Here is a 16,244-nt window from a genome sequence, read left to right on the forward strand (position 1 = left end):
GCCTGCAGTCAACGCTCAGGCATGCTCTGGGCCACAAGTGCCATCAGAGGCTCAAGCAGGAAGCCAGGACAGGGAAAGGAGAGCCAAGAGCTTGAGCTGGGGCAGGGGGCTCAGGACAGTGGACAAGACTTGGGTGGGAAGGCAGGGTATCCAACGGGCAGGCAGGTACAGGCCCAGGGCCACTACCAGGTGTTAGGGTTCTGGGTGCTTGAGCAAGGAGCCCAGGTGAGAGGTAGGGCTCTGTTTCCCATAAGGCACCTGGCACAGATTAGAATCTAGGACCAGGGACCTAGCAAAGGAAGCCTGGTAAGGGAAGGGGGACAGGGGTAGGGCGAGGCAGGGCATGGCAGGGGATCCTGGTGGATGCTCAGATGGGTGAGACCCAGGACCCAAGCCAGCAGCCCAGGAAAGGGACCCACCCGACCATTCTTGGATGAGAGACCCAAAGAGAAGGAGACCCACAAGCGCCAGAGGAATTTGAGAGGAGAATGTGAAGAGGTTGCATGAGGACAAAGAGAAAAGCACAAGGCACCTAGGGGAGCCCGCTGGAGGGCACAAGCAAGAGGCTCCTAGGTCAGACCCAATGCAAAGAGACTCCATGCCATGCTAAAGGACATGAGGAAAGGGGTCAGGGGTTCAGGCAAGCAGCCAGGTCCTGGGACTAGAGCGCAACAGACCACGGTTAGGGAAGGCTAGTTTAAGGTTGGGGCAGCATGCAAGGTGAGAGGGCACTGGAGAGAAGGGAGGGGATTTCTCAGGGCTGGGTTGGAGCAAGTCACATGTTTACTGCCAGGCACCAAGGTTCAGGCAGTAAAGGGGACACAGGTGAGTGGCAGGGCTGTGTTTCCCACTAGGAGCATTCAGGGTGCAGAGGCCAGCCAATTCTGCTCCTCTGCCCCAGGTGAGTAGATCCTCAGAGAGGGATCTGGACCAAAGGAGGGCAAAAGCAGGCACTGTGAGGTGATACCTGTGGTGCAGAGTTTGGAGTGGGGGTCAGTGGACATCCAGGACCCATTTGAGGAGCCCAGGCTAGAAAGAAGCAAGGAGAGCAGAGGGTCTGGGCAGTGCCAGGATAACTCAGCAAAAGGGGAACAGAGGGGAGTCACAGGAAGGGGCCAGTAAAAGGGGCCTGAAACCAAAGGACATGGACAGGGCCCTCGAGAAGGGTGGCCAGGGGCTCATGCAAGGAGCTGGGCCCAGAAATGAAGAGCCAAGCACTAACACCTGGGCCTGGATGAATGAAAAGGAACATGGTTGTTTGTGGGAGCTCTTATACCTCTGCAGCCTGGGTAGAACAGACTGGCTCCTCCAGGTGAGAGACCCCTCCCACCTTGGTGTCCACACTAGCTTGTATTCTGCCTCAGCCTGTGTAGAGGGGACTTGCCCCTCCAGGCAAGAGACCCCTCCCACCTTGGTTTGTAGAGGCTCCTATACAGCTGCAGCCAGGGTAATAGGGACTCGCCCCCTCCAGGAAGGAGACTTTTCACTTGGATGTCTGAGGGAATTCATATACCTCCACATGCAGGGTGGAGGGGTCTCACCCCTCCAGGTGGAAGACCCCTCTCTCCTGGGTGTCTGGGGGAACTCCTATACCTCCCTAGGCAGGGTAGAGGGGACTCGCCCATCCAGGCAGGAGACTCCTCCCAACTGTGTGTCAGAGGAGCTAGTACACCACTTCAACCAGGGTAGAGGGTACTCCACCACCAGTCGGGAGACCCCTTCACCTAGGTGTCTGGAGGATCTTGTATAGCACAGCAGCCAGGTTAGAGGGGACTCGCCTGTTGGGAGCCATAGCCTAAGGGGCCCCAGCAAACTTCCCCAGCTGATTGGCTCACCATGGCCCCAGCAAACTTCGAGCTGCCAGCTGATTGGCTCATCTGCAGTGATGCTCATTGGGCTGTTTCCCCGGCCTTTCAGACCACGGAGCTGCTCACTGGGGGACTCTTTTTGCTCCACCCACGCGACCCAGCCAATCAGCCTCAAGAGCGGGAGGAGTGGGGGTTGAGAGGCTTGCAGAAAGCCGGTGGTGGCAGTTGAGCTCTAAGGGAATTCCTGAAGAGCTAGTGTGGTGCTGAGTGTGTGTTCTAAAAATAAAGTTTGTTTCTGCTTGACAAGTGGCTCCTGAATTGTGCCCAGCCAGACTTTGGCACTCTCCTCTCCAGGCCAAGTCCCCTCCCAACTGGGTGTGAAAGGGAGCTCATATACCATCGCAGCAAGCATAGAGGGGACTCACCCCTCCAGTCAGAAGATGCCTCCCATGTGGGTGTCCTGGGAGCTCTTATATGACACCAGCTAAAGTAGAGGCAATTCGTCCCTCCAGGTGGGAGAACCCTCCCACTTGGCGGCTGGGATGAGCTTGTATACCACCAAAGCCAGGGTAGCGGGAACTTGCCACTCCAGGTGGGAGACCCCTCCCACCTGGGTGTCTGAGGAAGCTTGTATACCTCCACAGCTAGGGTAGAGGTGATTTGCTGCTCTAGGAGTGAGACTCTTCCTACCTGGGTGTCAAGGGGAACATTTATACTGCCACAGCCAGAGCAGAGGGGATTTGCCCCTCCAGGCAGGATATGCCTTCCACCTGGGTGTCAGGGGACGATCTTATACCGCCATAGCCAAGGTAGAGGGGATGCGCCCCTCCAGTGTAGAGACCCCTTCCACCTGGGTGTCCAGGGGAACTCCTATACTGCCACAACAAGGGTAGGGAAAACTTGCCACTCCAGGTGGGAGACCCCTCGCCCCCTGGGTGTCAGGGGGAGCTAGTATACTGCCAACAGCCAGGGTAGAGGGGACTCGCCCCTCCAGGGAGGAGACCCTGACCACCTAGGTGTGGGTGGAGGAGCTCATATACCACTGTATCCACGTAGTGGGGACTCGCCCCTCGAGGAAGGAGACCCCTCCCAACTGGGTGTCACCAGGAGCTTGTATAACATCTTAGCCAGGGTTCAGAGTTCTTGCCCCTCCAGGCGGGAGACCCTTCCCACCAGGGTGTGAAGGGGAGCTCATATACTTTAGCAGCCAGGGTAGAGGGGACTCACCCCTCTATATTGGAGACCCCTCCCACGTGGGTATGGTGAGGGGCAGCTCATGTACTGCAGTACCAAGGTAGAGAAGAATCACCCTTCTGTGCCGCAGAACCCCTCCTACCTGGGGCTCCTACACCACGGCAGCCAGGGTAGAAGGGATTCGCACCTCTATGCAGGAGAACCCTCCCAACTGGGTGTCTTGGGAGCTCCTATATAGCAGCAGGCAGGGGAGAGCAGACTCACACCTCCAGGCGAGAGACCCCTCCCATCTTTATGCCAAGGCAAGCTTGAACATCACCTTAGCCAGGGTAGAAGGGACTTGCCCCTCCAAGCGTGAGCCCCCTCCCATTTGGTGTTGGAGCGGGGCAGGTATTCAGCTGCAGCCAGGGTAGCAGAGACTCGCCTCTCCAGGCAGCAGACCACTTTCATCTGGTTGTCAGGGGGAGCTCTTATCCCGCTGCAACCATTTTAGATGGGACTCACCCCTCAAAGTAAGATACCCTTCCCCGCTGGGTGTGGGGGGCGGCTCCTATATCTCCAAAGCCAGGGTAGAGGGAACTCGCACCTCCAGTCGGGAGACACCTAAAACCTGGGTGTCAGTGGGAGTTCCTATACCACCACAGGCAGGGTCCAGTAGACTCTACCCTCCAGGCGGGAGACTCCTCCCAACTGGGTGTCAGGAGAGCTCCTGTACTGCACCAGCCAGGGAGAGAGGACTCACTCCTCCAGGCAGGAGATTTCTTCCACCTAGGTGTCTCAGGGAGCTTGTATACCACCTTAGCCAGGGTAGAGGTGACTTGCCCCTCCAGACAGGAGACCCCTCCCACCTGGGTGTGGGGGGAGCTCATATACCACTGCAGCCAGGGGAGAGGGGACTTGCCCCACCAGGCGGGAGACACCTCCCACCAGGGTGTCAGGGGGAGGTTGTATACTGCCACAGCCAGGGTAGAGGGGACTCGCCTCACTAGGCAGGAGACACCTCCCATCTCAGTGTCTGAAGGACTTTGTAGACTGCCACAGCCAGGTTACAGGGGACTTGCCTCTCCAGACAAAGACCCCTCCCACCTGGGTGTCAATGGGAGCTCATGTACCACTGCAGCCAGGGTAGCAGGGACTCGCCCCTCCATGTGGGAGACCCCTCTCACCTGGGTATCTGGGGGAGCTTCTATACATCCTCAGCCAGGTAGAGGAGCCTCGCCCTTTCAGTTTGGAGACGCCGCCCACATGGGTGTTCTGGGAGCTCTTATATGGCACCAGCCAAAGCAGAGGGGACTCAGCCCTCCAGTTTGGAGAACCCTCTCACCTGGGTGCTGGGGTGAGCTTGTATACTGCCAGAGCCAGTGTAGAGGGTACTTTCCCCTCTAGGCAGGAGACTCCTCTCACCTGGGTGTCTGGGGAAGCTTGTGTACCTCCACAGCTAGGATTGAGAGGATTTGCTGCTCTAGGAGGGGGACCCATTATACCTGGGTGTCAGGGGGAGCTCTTATACAGCAACAGCCAGGGAAGAGGGGATTCCTTCCTCCAGGAGGGGTACCGCTCCCACCTGGGTGTCAGAGAGAGCTCTTATACTTCCATAGCCAGGGTAGATGGGACGTGCCCCTCCAGGCAGGAGACTCCTCACGCCTGGCTGTCAGGGGGTAGCTAGAATACTGCCCAGGCCAGGGTAGAGGGGACTCGCCCCTCCACGTGAAAAACTCCTTCCACCTGGTTGTCAGGGGAAGTCATATACAACAGCAGACAGAGTAGAGGGTTCTTGCCCTTCCAGGTGGGAGACCCCTCCTTCCAGGGTGTCAGGGGAAGCTCATATACTGCAGGAGGCAGGGTAGAGGGGACTCGCCCCTCCATATAGGGGACCCCTCCCACATAGGTATGGTGGGGGTGAGCTCATATACCACCATAGCCAGGGTAGAGGGGACTCGCCCTCATTTCTGGAGACCCCTCCCACCTGGGTGTCTAGGGGAGCTCCTATACAGCAGCAGCCAGGGGAGAGCTGACTATCCCCTCCAGGTGGAAGACCCCTCCCACCTGGGTATCAGGGGAATATCATATACTGCAGCAGCCAGGTAGGGTGGACACTCTCCTCCAGGCAAGAGACTCCTCCCATCTTGGTGCCAGGGTGAGCTTGTATTCCACCTTAGCCAGGGTAGCAGGACATGCCCCTCCAGGCAGGAGAACCCTTTCACCTGGTTGTCAGGGGGAGCACTTATCCAGCTTCAACCATTGTAGAGGGGCTTGCTCCTCAAGGCAAGAGACCCCTACCCCCTGTGTGTGTGTGTGGGAGCTCCTATATCTCCAGAGCCAGGGTGGAGGGGACTCGCCTCTCGAGGCAGGAGACCCCTTCCACCTGGGTGTCAGTAGTAGATCCTATACCTCTACAGGCAGTGTCCAGGGGACTCTACCCTCCAGGAGGGAGACTCCACTCACCTGGATGTCAACAGAGCTCCTATACTGTAGCAGCCAGGATTGAGGGGACTCGCCCCTCCAGGTGGGAAGCCCTTTCCACCTGGGTGTCTTGGCGAGCTTGTATACCACCTTAGCCAGGGTAGAGGCGACTTATCCCTCCAGACGGGAGACCCTTCCCACTTGGGTATCAAGGGGAGCTCATATACCACTGCAGCCAGGGTAGAGGGTACTTACCGCACCAGGTGTGAATCCCTCCCACCAGGGTGTCAGGGGGAGGTTGTATAGGGCCACAGCCAGGGTAGACGGGACTCGGCTCTCCAGGCAGAAGAACCCTCCCACCTGGGTGTCAGGGAAAGCTAGTATACCACCGCAGCCAGGGTAGAGAATAATCGCTCCTTCAGGCAGGAGACTCCTCCCATCTGGGTTGGAAAGGGTAGCTAGTATACCACTGCAGCCAGGGTACTGGGGACTCGCCCATCTAGGCAGGAGGCACCTCCCACCTGGGTGTCAAGGGAGCTCCTATTCCACAGCAGCCAGGATACAGGGGACTCGCCCCTCTAGGCCGGTGACCCCTTCAACCTGGGTGTCAGGGGGAGCTCATATATGCGGCAGACAGGGAAGAGGGGAATTGACCCCTCCAGTCAGATGACCCAATGTTAGAGTCTGTAAACAAGTCAGGATGGCGCCTGGCATTTTGCCAGAGGGAGTGGTTTGTGAAGTAATGCCAGCGAGCCATTAAGTGTGGAGAATCCTTATTGGTTGACTGCTGTATCTATTTTATGTTAATTAAGATAAGCTGTGTGGAGTGTATATATACCACTCCTGTCCTACAATAAACGGCTCCCACTCCTGCGGTAGCAACACAATTTGCTTGTCACCCCCCCTCCCCCTGGTTATTTTGCTGCAGCCAGACTGCAGCAACCCCTTCCACCTAGGTGTCAGGGAAGTTCATATGCTGCCACAGCCAGGATAGACGGAACTAGCCCCTCCAGGTGGGGGACCCATCACACTTGGGTGTTTATGGGAGCAATACACCACCACAGCCAGGGTAGAGTGGACTCTCCCCTCCAGGCAGGAGACCCCTTCCACCTGGATGTCCTGGTGAGCTCCTATACCATTGCAGGAAGGGTATAAGGGAATGTCCTCTCCAGGCTGGAGACTCCTCCCACCTCAGTGTCAGGGGAGCTCCTATACCACAGCAGCCAGGAAAGAGGGGACTCACCCCTTTACCCGAAAGACCCCTCCCACCTGGGTGTCTGGGGGAACTGTATATAGCCTCAGCCAGGTTAGAGGTGACTCGCCCTTCTGGGCAAAAGACCCTTCCCACCTGGGTGTCATGTGGAGCTCATACCCCAGCAGCCAGGGTAGAGGCGATGCATTCCTCCAGGCCAGAGACACCTCCCACTTGGAAATGGAGGTAACTCTTCTACCACCTTAGCCAGGGTAGAGGGGACTCGCCCCTCCAGGCCAAAGACCCCTCCCACATGGATGTCTGGCGAGGGGGTGTTCATATTGGAGCTGCAGCTGGGATAGCAGCAACTCACCCCTCCAGGCAGGAGATCCCTCCCTGGAGGAGGCATTTATACCCCCCCCCCCGCAGAGAGGGTTGAGAAGACTGGGCCCTTCAGGCGGGAGACCCTCACACCTGGGTAGGGGGAGCTCATATATCCCTGCAGCCAGGGTAGTGGGGACTTGCCCCTCGAGGCAGGAGACCCCTCCCACCTGGGTGTCCTGGGGAACTTATATACCACCTTAGCCTGAGTAGAGGAGACTCGCCCATCCAGGCTGGAGACCCCTCCAACCTGGCTGTCTACGGGAGCTCAGATACCACCAAAACCACAGTAGGATGTACTTGCACCTCTTGGTGAAAGACTCCTCCCACCAGGGTGTCTGGGGGAATTCATCTACCGCCATAGACAGGATAGAGTGGACTCACCCCTTCATGCAGGAGACCACTCCCACCTGGGTGTCTGAGGGAGCTTTTGTACCTCCACAGCCAGGGTGGAGGGGACTCATTGAGGAAGTCCGGAGACCCTTCCCACCTGTGTGTCAGCAGGATCTCCTATACCGCCAGAGACAGGGTAGAGGAAACTTGCCCCTCCAGGAGGGAGACCCTTCCCACCTGGATGTGTGGGGGGAGATACTAAACCGCCACAGACAGAGGGGACTAGCTTCTCCAGGCGGGAGACCCCTCCCTTCTGGGTTTCAGGGGGAGCTCTTATGCTACTGCAGCCAGGGTAGAGGGGACTCACCCCTCCAGGCGTGAGACCCCTTCCACCAGGGTTTCCGAGGGAGCTCCAATACAACTGCAGGCAGTGTAGAGGGTACTTTACAAACCAGGCAGGAGACTTCTCAAACCTGGTAGTCACGGGAACTCCTAAACTGCAACAGCCAGCATAGAGGGGACTCTTGGCTCCTGGCAAGAGACCTCTCCCACCTAGGTGTTAGAGGCAGATCTTGTACACCTGCAACCAAGATAGAGGAGACTAGCAACTCCAGTTAGGAGACAACTCCCATATGGGTGTGAGAGGTGGAGCATCTATACCACTGCAGTCAGGTTACTGGGGACTTGACCCTCCAGGCAGGAGACTCCTCCCCACCTTGGTTTCTTAGGGAGCTTGTATACCACCTTAGCCAGGTGGTATACAAGCTCCCCTGTCCATGCGGAAGACCACTCCCACCTGTCTTTAGGGGTGCGCTTGTGCAGCGCCTTAGCCAGGGTAGAGAAGACTTGCCCCTCCAGGCGTGAGACCCCTCCCACCTGAGTGTAGTGGGGAGCTCCTATACCACTGCAGCCAGGGTAGAGGGGACTCGCCACTCCAGGCTACAGACCCATCCAACCTGGGTGTCAGGGAAAGTTAATATATTACTGCAGCCAGAAATGAGGGACTCGCCCTTCAGGCAGAAGAACCCTCCCATCTGGGTGGATGGGGGAGCTCATATAACACAGCAGCCAGAATAGAGGGGACTCACCCCTCCAAGCAGGAGACCCCTCCCACCTGTGTGTCAGGTGGAGCTGGTATACCGCTGCCGCTAGGGTAGAGTGGAATCGCCCCCACCCCCCAGGTGGAAGTCCCCTTCCACCTGGGTGTCAAGTGGAGCAAATATACCCCAGCAGCCAGGGTAAAGGCAACTTGAACCTCCAGGGGAGAGACATCTCCCACCTGGGAATGGGGGTAACTCCTATACTGCCTTAGCCAGGGTAGAGAGGACTCACCCCTCCAAGCTGAAGACCCTTCCCACAGGGATGGCTGGTGAGGGGTGTTCATATACAGATGCAGCTGGGGTAGCAGCGACTCCCCCATCCAGGCGGGAGACCCCTCTTTCCTGAGGGTTGGAGGGGGCTCTTATACCCCTGCAGCCAGGATTGAGGGGACTGGCCCCTACAGGCAGGAGATCCTCCCACCTCGGTGGGTGTGGGGGAAGCTCCTATATCTCTGCAGTTAGGGTAAAGCTGACTGGACCCTCCAGAGGAAAGACCCCTCCTACCTGGGTGTGGGGGATGGAGCTCCTATACCCCTGCAGCCAGGCTATTGGGTACTCACCCCTCAAGGCACGAGACCCCTCCCACCTGGGTATAAGGGGAAGCTCTTATACCACAGCAGCCATGGGAGAGGGTACTTTCCGCTTCAGGTGGGAGACCCCTCTCATCTGGGTGTTAAGGGGGGGGAGTGCGTATATGGCAGCAGCCAGGGAAGAGTGGACTCCCCCCTCCAGGCTGGTGACCCCTCCTACTTGGGTCTCAAGGGAGCTCCTACACCACTGCAGCAAGGTAGAGAGGACTCTAGCCTCCTGGCAGGAGACTCCTCCCAATGGGGTTTCAGGGGAGTTCCTATACCGAAGCAGCCAGGGTAGAGGGGACTCCCACGTCTAAGCGTGAGACCTCTCCCATCTGCGTGTCAGCAAGGGTAGAGTGGACTTGCCCTTCCAAGGGGAGACCCCTCCCACCTCGGTGTCTGGGGGAGCTTGATTAGTTCAGCATCCAGGGTAAAGGGGACTTGCCCCTAGAGGCAGGAGACCCCTCCCACCTGGGTAGGGGGAAGTACTTATACTACCACAGCAGGGTAGAGGGAATAAGTCCCTCCAGGCGGAAGCCCCTCCCACCTGGGTGTACTGAGAGCTCTTGCATGGCAAGAGCTAAAGTAGAAGGGACAGTATAGGAGTTCCCCTGACACCCAGGTAGGATATGCCTGCAGCCAGGCTATTGGGTACTCGCCCCTCCAGGCGGGATGCCACTCCCACATGGGTGTCAGGTGGAGCTCACATACCCCAGCAGCCAGGTTGGAAGCGACATGCAAAGCAGGTGAGAGACACCTCCCACCTGGGAATGGCGGAAACTCCTATACTGCCTTAGCTAGGGAAGAGGGGACTGGCACCTTCAGGTGGCAGACCCCTCCCATCTGGGTATGGTGGGGGGGGAATCTCCTAAATCACAGCAACCAGAATAGAGGGGACTCGCCCCACCAGGTAGGAGACCCCTCCCACATGGTTTTCGCGGTTAGCTGGTACACCCCTTCAGCCAGTGTAGAGGGGACTCTCGCTCCAGGAGGAGTACCCTTCCCACCTGGGTGTTGGGGGAGCTCCTATATCGCTGCAGCCAGGGAAAGATGACTCACCCCTCCAAAGGGGAGACCCTTCCCATCTGTGTGTCCAGAGGAAATCGAATATTGCAGCAGACCGTGAATAGGGGACTCGCCCTTTCAGTCAAGAGACCCTTCTAACCTGGGTGTTAGGAGGAGCCCCTATATCACCTCAGCCAGAATAGAAGGTACTCTCCCCTCCATGCTGGAGACCCCTCCCACCTGAGTGTCTGGAGGAGCTTATACACCGCCAAAGCCAGGATAGAGGGGACTCACCACTCTAGGTGGAAGACCCCTCCCACCTGGGAGTCAGGGGGAGCTCCTATACTGCTGCTGCAAGGATAGAGTGGACTCACTCCTACAGTGGGAAGACCTCTCCCACATGGGTGTCTTTTGGAGCTTATATACAGCTTGAGCCGTGGTAGAGGGGACACAACCCTCCAGGCAAGTGACACCTCCCACCTGCATGTCAAGGGAGCTCATATACCCCAAGAGCCATGGTAGAAGCGAGTCACCCTTCCAGGCAGCAGACCCCTCCCACCTGGGAATCAGAGGGAACTGGTGTACCACCGCAGCCAAGTTAGAGGGGACTCGACCCTCCAGGCGGGAGACTGCCCCCCCATCTGGTATCCTGGGGTGGGGGCTCCTATACAGCTCCAGCCAGGGTAGCAGGCATTCGCCCCTCAAGGGGAGAGACCTCTCCCACCTGGGTTCTGGGGAGATCCTATACCTTTACAGCCAGGGTAGAGGGGAATCACCCCTACAGGCAGGAAATCCCTCCCACCAGGGTGTTAGGGGAAGCTCCTATACTACCAGAGCCAGGGTAGAAGTGTTCTTAACTGCAGGTGAGAGACACCTCCCACCTGAGTGTCCAGGGAGCACTTATAGTCACCAGCCAAAGTAGAGGGGACTTCCCCCCCTCCAGGCAGGAAAGCCCTCCCACCTGGGTGTCAGGGGGAGCTTGTATACCACCACATCCTGGGTAGAGGGGACTTGCCCCTCCATGTGGGAGACTCCTCCTAAGTGGGTGTCCAGTGGATCTCCTATACCACTGCAGCCACCATAGAGGGGACTTGCCTGTCCAGGTGGGAGAAGTTTGAATTCAGCCAAACCAGGGTAGAGGGGAATCACCCCTCCAGTCAAGATACCCCTCCAACCTGGGTGTCAGAGGGAGCTCATATACCGCTGCAGCCAGGGGAGAGGGGACTTGCCCCTCTAAGCGGGAGACCCCTTTCCATCTGGATGTCCTGGGGAGCTCATATGCCGCATAGCCAGGGTAGAAAGGACTTGCCCCTCCAATCGTGAAACCCCTCCCACCTGGGTGTCCAGTGGGAGCATGTACACCACTGCAGCCAAAGTAAAGCGGACTTGCCCCTCCAGGTGGGAGACCCTTCCCACTTGAGTGTCATGGGGAGCTCTTATACTGACAAAGCCATGGTAGAGGGGACTCTCCAATCCAAGCGGGAGACCCCTTCTGTGTGCTCACACACACAGAGTGTTAAGTTTTGCTGTGCTTAGCAAAACAAAGGGGTTCTGTGAGAAACTATGAACTCTTTGAACTGTGTCTTTGTTTCTGTCTTAAGAAAAGAATGTTTTGCAAAGTTTAATGTGTGTGTGTGTGTGCACTTGCCAAGAAATTAACTAATTACAACTCAGATCATAAGAAGTATGGAGCACTGTGACCATGAACAAAGTTATTCTGAGAATGTTTATCCATGCTTGATAAGATTAAGCTGCCAAGAAGATGTGTTTTTGTTTTTTTTTGTTTTTGTTTTTGTTTTGTATAAAAGAAGTAGGGAAAAAATAAAGCTGCTGCTTATTTTCTACTGGATGTGTGCATGTACGTGTGTCTTTCTTCATGCATCTCTGCTGTGCCAGAAATTACAGATTTTCAGCGGGTTCTGACACCCTTCCACCTGAGTGTCAGGGGGAGTTCCTATATCGCTGAAGCAAGGGTAGAGGGGACTAGCCCCTCCAGGAGGCATACGCTCCCACATGGGTATGGTGGGGGGAGCTCCTACATAGCTGCAGCTAGGGTAGCCGGGACTATCTCCTCCAGTGGAGAGACTCCTCCCAACTGGGTGTCGGAGGGAGCTCATATATCACTGAAGGCAGGTTAAAGTGGACTTGCCCCTCCAGGCCGGAGACCCCTCTCACTTGAATGTCAGTGGAAGCTCCTATACCACAGCAATGATGGTAAACGTGCTCACCCCTCCAGGCAAGAGACCCCTCCCACCTGAGTATGTGGGGGGGGGGCTTGTATACCACAGCAGCCAGGGTAGAGTGGACTCGCCCCTCCAGGCTAAAGACCCCTCCCACCTGGGTGTTGTGGGGAGCTTGTATACCACCTTAGGGTAGAGCCGACTTGCCACTCCAGACAGGTGATCTCTCCCACCTGAGTGTCAGGGAAAGCTCATATACCGCAGCAGCCAGGGTACCAGGGACTCGCATCTCCAGGTGGAGACCCAATCCACCTGGGTGTCAAAGGGAGCTCATGTACCTCCCCAGCCAGGGGAGAGGGGACTCGCCTCTCAAGGCAGGAGACCCCTCCCACCTGGGTGTCCTGTGGAGCTCCAATACTGCTGCAGCAGGGTAGAGGGGATTCTAGCCTCCTGGTGGAGACTCCTCCCAATTGGGTGTCAGGGGAGCTCCTATACCACCGCTGCCAGGGTATAGTGGACTCGTCCCTCCAGGTGAGACACATCTCACCAGTTTTCCAGGGGGAGCTCTTATACCGTTGCAGCCAAGATAGAGGGGACTGGCCCTTCCAGACGGGAAATCCCTCCCATCTAGGTGTCGGTTGGGGGTTCTTGTATACCTCTGCAGCCAGGATAGAGGGAACTCACCCCTCCAGGCCAGAGAACCTCCTACCTGAGTGTTAGGGGGAGCTCCTTTACTGCCACAGCCAGTGTAGAGGGAACTCACACCTCCAGGCCGGAGACCCCTCCCACCTGGCTGTCAGGGAAAGCTAGTATATAACTTCAGCCAGGGAAAAGGGGAGTTGCCCCTTTAGTCGGGAGACCTCTCCCACCTGCATGTCACAGGGAGATTGTAGACCATCTTAGCCAGGGTAGAGATGAATTCTCACCTCCAGATAGGAGATCCCTGCCTCCTGTTTTTCTGGGAGCCAGGGTGGAGGGTACTAGCTTGCTATGGGGGGGACCTGGTATACTGCTGTAGCCAGAAGAGAGGGGACTCGCCCCACTAGGTGGGAAACCCCTAAACCCTGGTTATCAGGGAAGTTCATATACCACAGAGGCAAGGAAAAGGGGACTCACCACTCCAGGTGGGACACCCCACCAAACTGGGCGTGGAGGGTGCTCTTATACCACTACAGCCAGGGTAGTGGGGACTCGCTCCTCCAAAAAGGAAACCCCTCCCACCTGGGTGTTGTGGGGAGCTTGTATGCCACCTTAGCCAGGGTAGAGCGGATTCCCCACTCCAGGCGGGAGACCCTTCCCACCAGGGTGTCAGGAGGGAGCTCCTATACTGTCAAAGCCAGGGTATAGGGTATATGTCATTGAGGTGGGAGACCCATCCCACCTGGGTGACAAAGGGATCTCTTATACAGCTGCAGTCAGGTTACAGGGACTTGCCCCTCGAAGGTGGAGATGCCTCCTACCTGGGTGTTGGAGGGGGCTAGTATAACCCTGCAGCCAGGGTAGAGGGGAAGACGCCCCTCTAGGCTGGAGACCTCTCCCACTTGGGTGTCAGGGTGGGGGAGCTCTTATTCCACTGCAGCCAGGGTAGTGGGGACTAGCCTCTCCAGACAGAAAACCTCTCCCACCTGGGTGTCATGGGGAGCTTGTATACTACCTTAACCAGGGTAGGGAAGACACACCCCTCAAGGCAAGAGACCCCTCCTTCCAGGGTGTCAGGGAGAGCTCTTATACCACAGCAGCCAGGGTAGAGGGGAATTGCCCCTCCAGGTAGAAGGCCTCTCCCACCTAGGGGTCTGGTGGGGGGGGCTCATATATAGCCCTAGCCAGAATAGAGGGGACTCATCCCTCCAGGAAGGAGACCTCTCTCACCTGGGTGTAGCAGGAAGCTTGTATACCAAGTTAGCCAGGGTGGAGGGGATTGTAGGTGTGAATCCCCTCTATCCTGGCTGTGGTGGAATATGGGGAGAAAGGGGAGTAAGGGGAATGGGTGGCACAGGGAGAGGAGTGCTCATGGTCTAGATTCACTGCAGGGTGTCAGGATTGAGGAGCAGGGCCCAGGATGAAGGAGGACAAAGCCCCCAGTCAAGGGGCACTGCTACCTTTTCCCAAAGGAAGACCTCAGGGACAAACATCCCAGTTCCATTATCTGGCCCTGATGAGCATCCTGGGAAAGGGATCTGGAAAAGGAGCCCAGCAGGGACAAGGACAACAGGAGGGCCAAAGGAGGGCACAGTGTGAAGTGCTGGAAGAAGGGGGTTTGTGGGGTTTGGGTCAGGACCACAGAAAGAAGCCCAGGCTAGAGATCTAGAGGAGAGCCCAAGCTAGGGGAGAGCAGGCAAGAGTGGGGCCCAGAACACAGGGGCTACACTAGGTTTTGAGATTCAGGGAACACAAGAAGAGTAGGGAAGCAGCCCCAGTGAGGCCTACAGTTCAAGCCCAGTGAAGCAAGGAGCCAGAAGGACCCCTAGAGGCTCAAGAGAGGAGCCAGTCCAGGGAATGGAGAGCCAAAGGCCAGCACTGTGGCAGGGGGCTCAGGACTGTTGACAGGGCTGGGGAGGGAAGGCAGGGGAATCAGAAAGGTGAAGGCAGGCTCAAGGCCCACTGCCACTGCCAAGTGTCAGGTTTCCTGGTGCTGCTCCAAGGGCCTAGGGAGAGCAAGTAGCACAGTCTTGGGGCAGGGTTCTGTTTCCCATAAGGTGCCCTGTCCCAGATGAGGATCAAGGGCCAGGGACCAGACCAAAGGGCCTGGCAAGGGACAGGGGCCAGGAGGAGTGCTATGTGAGGGAACAGTGGGGGGTCACAGTGGGTACAGAGAAGGGCAAGAGCAGGACCCAATCAAGGAGCCCAGATAAGGGACCAACCCCACCAAAATATATTAGGGACCCAGTGAGCAGGAGGCCCCTGCTCTAGGAAAGAGTGAAGAAGAAGCGGAAGGAGAGGTAAGATGAGCAATAGGATGAGGAGAGATAAGGCTGCAAAAAGGGCATAGTGGGTAGCAATCTAGGGGGCCAAATCAAGGGGTTCCCAGTTCAGACACCACAGGAAGAGACACCAAAGAAAGCAATGCAACCCAAGTAATGCAGTAAGGAGCTCAGGATGGCAGCCAGGCCAGGGGAGTGAAGGGCAAAGGGTTAGGGTGAGAAAGGGCTGGGTTGGCTTAGGGGCAGCTTGCTAGGCTAGAGGGCAGGAGAGGGAAGGGAGGGGATCGCCCAAGGCAAAGTCATCACTAGTCCCAAGTCCACTGCCAGTTGTCAAGTTGGGATGGCAAAGGGGGCCCAGGCGAGAGACAGGGCTGTATTGCCCATAGAGATCCTTCAGGGCCCAGAGGCCAGCCAATTTCACTCCTCTGCCAGGAACAAAGGAGGGCAATGTGAGGGATACATTTGGTCCAGGATTGGGGGGTGTCAGTGGGAAGCCAGCAATCAAGGAGGAGAAAAGGCTAGGGAGAAGCAGGGGGTAGGGCAGGGTCCTGGCAATGGTGAAATACCACAGTACAAGGGGAACAGAGGGGGGAACAGGAGGTGGCCAAGCAGGGAGCCTAAAATCCAGGAACAGGGACAGGGACAGGGTCCTCGAGAAGGGCGATCAGGGCCTCCAGCAAGGAGCCAGGCCTAAGAATGGGGAGCCAAGTGCTGGTACCCATTACTGGGTCCTATGAGAACAGCCAGGGCTGGGGATGAAAGAAAAGGGAGCAAGGGTAGTTGGTGGCACAGAGAGAGGAGGGCACAAAACTCAGGTTCATTGCAGGGTGTCAGAATAGAGAAGGGTCTGGGCAGAGAGTCCAAAGTCCCAAGCAAGGGGCACAGCTATTTTTCTCAAAGGGAGCCCACAGGGCCAAATGCCCACTTCCAGTCCCATGGACCTGGTTAGCATCCTGGGAAAGGGATCTTGAAAAGGGGCCCAGCTGGGACAAGGATAACAGGAGGGATGAAGGAGTGTACAGTGTAAAAGGACAGAGGAAGGGTGTTGATGGTGTGCGGGCCAAAACTCCAGAAAGGAGCCCACACTAGAGACCAACAGGAGGGCCCAGGCTAGGAAAGGGCAGTGAAGGGCGAGGCTGGGAAGGAGGGTGACAG

The sequence above is a fragment of the Ictidomys tridecemlineatus genome, chromosome 15, assembly GCF_052094955.1.
Source record: "Ictidomys tridecemlineatus isolate mIctTri1 chromosome 15, mIctTri1.hap1, whole genome shotgun sequence".
Classification (NCBI taxonomy): domain Eukaryota; kingdom Metazoa; phylum Chordata; class Mammalia; order Rodentia; family Sciuridae; genus Ictidomys; species Ictidomys tridecemlineatus.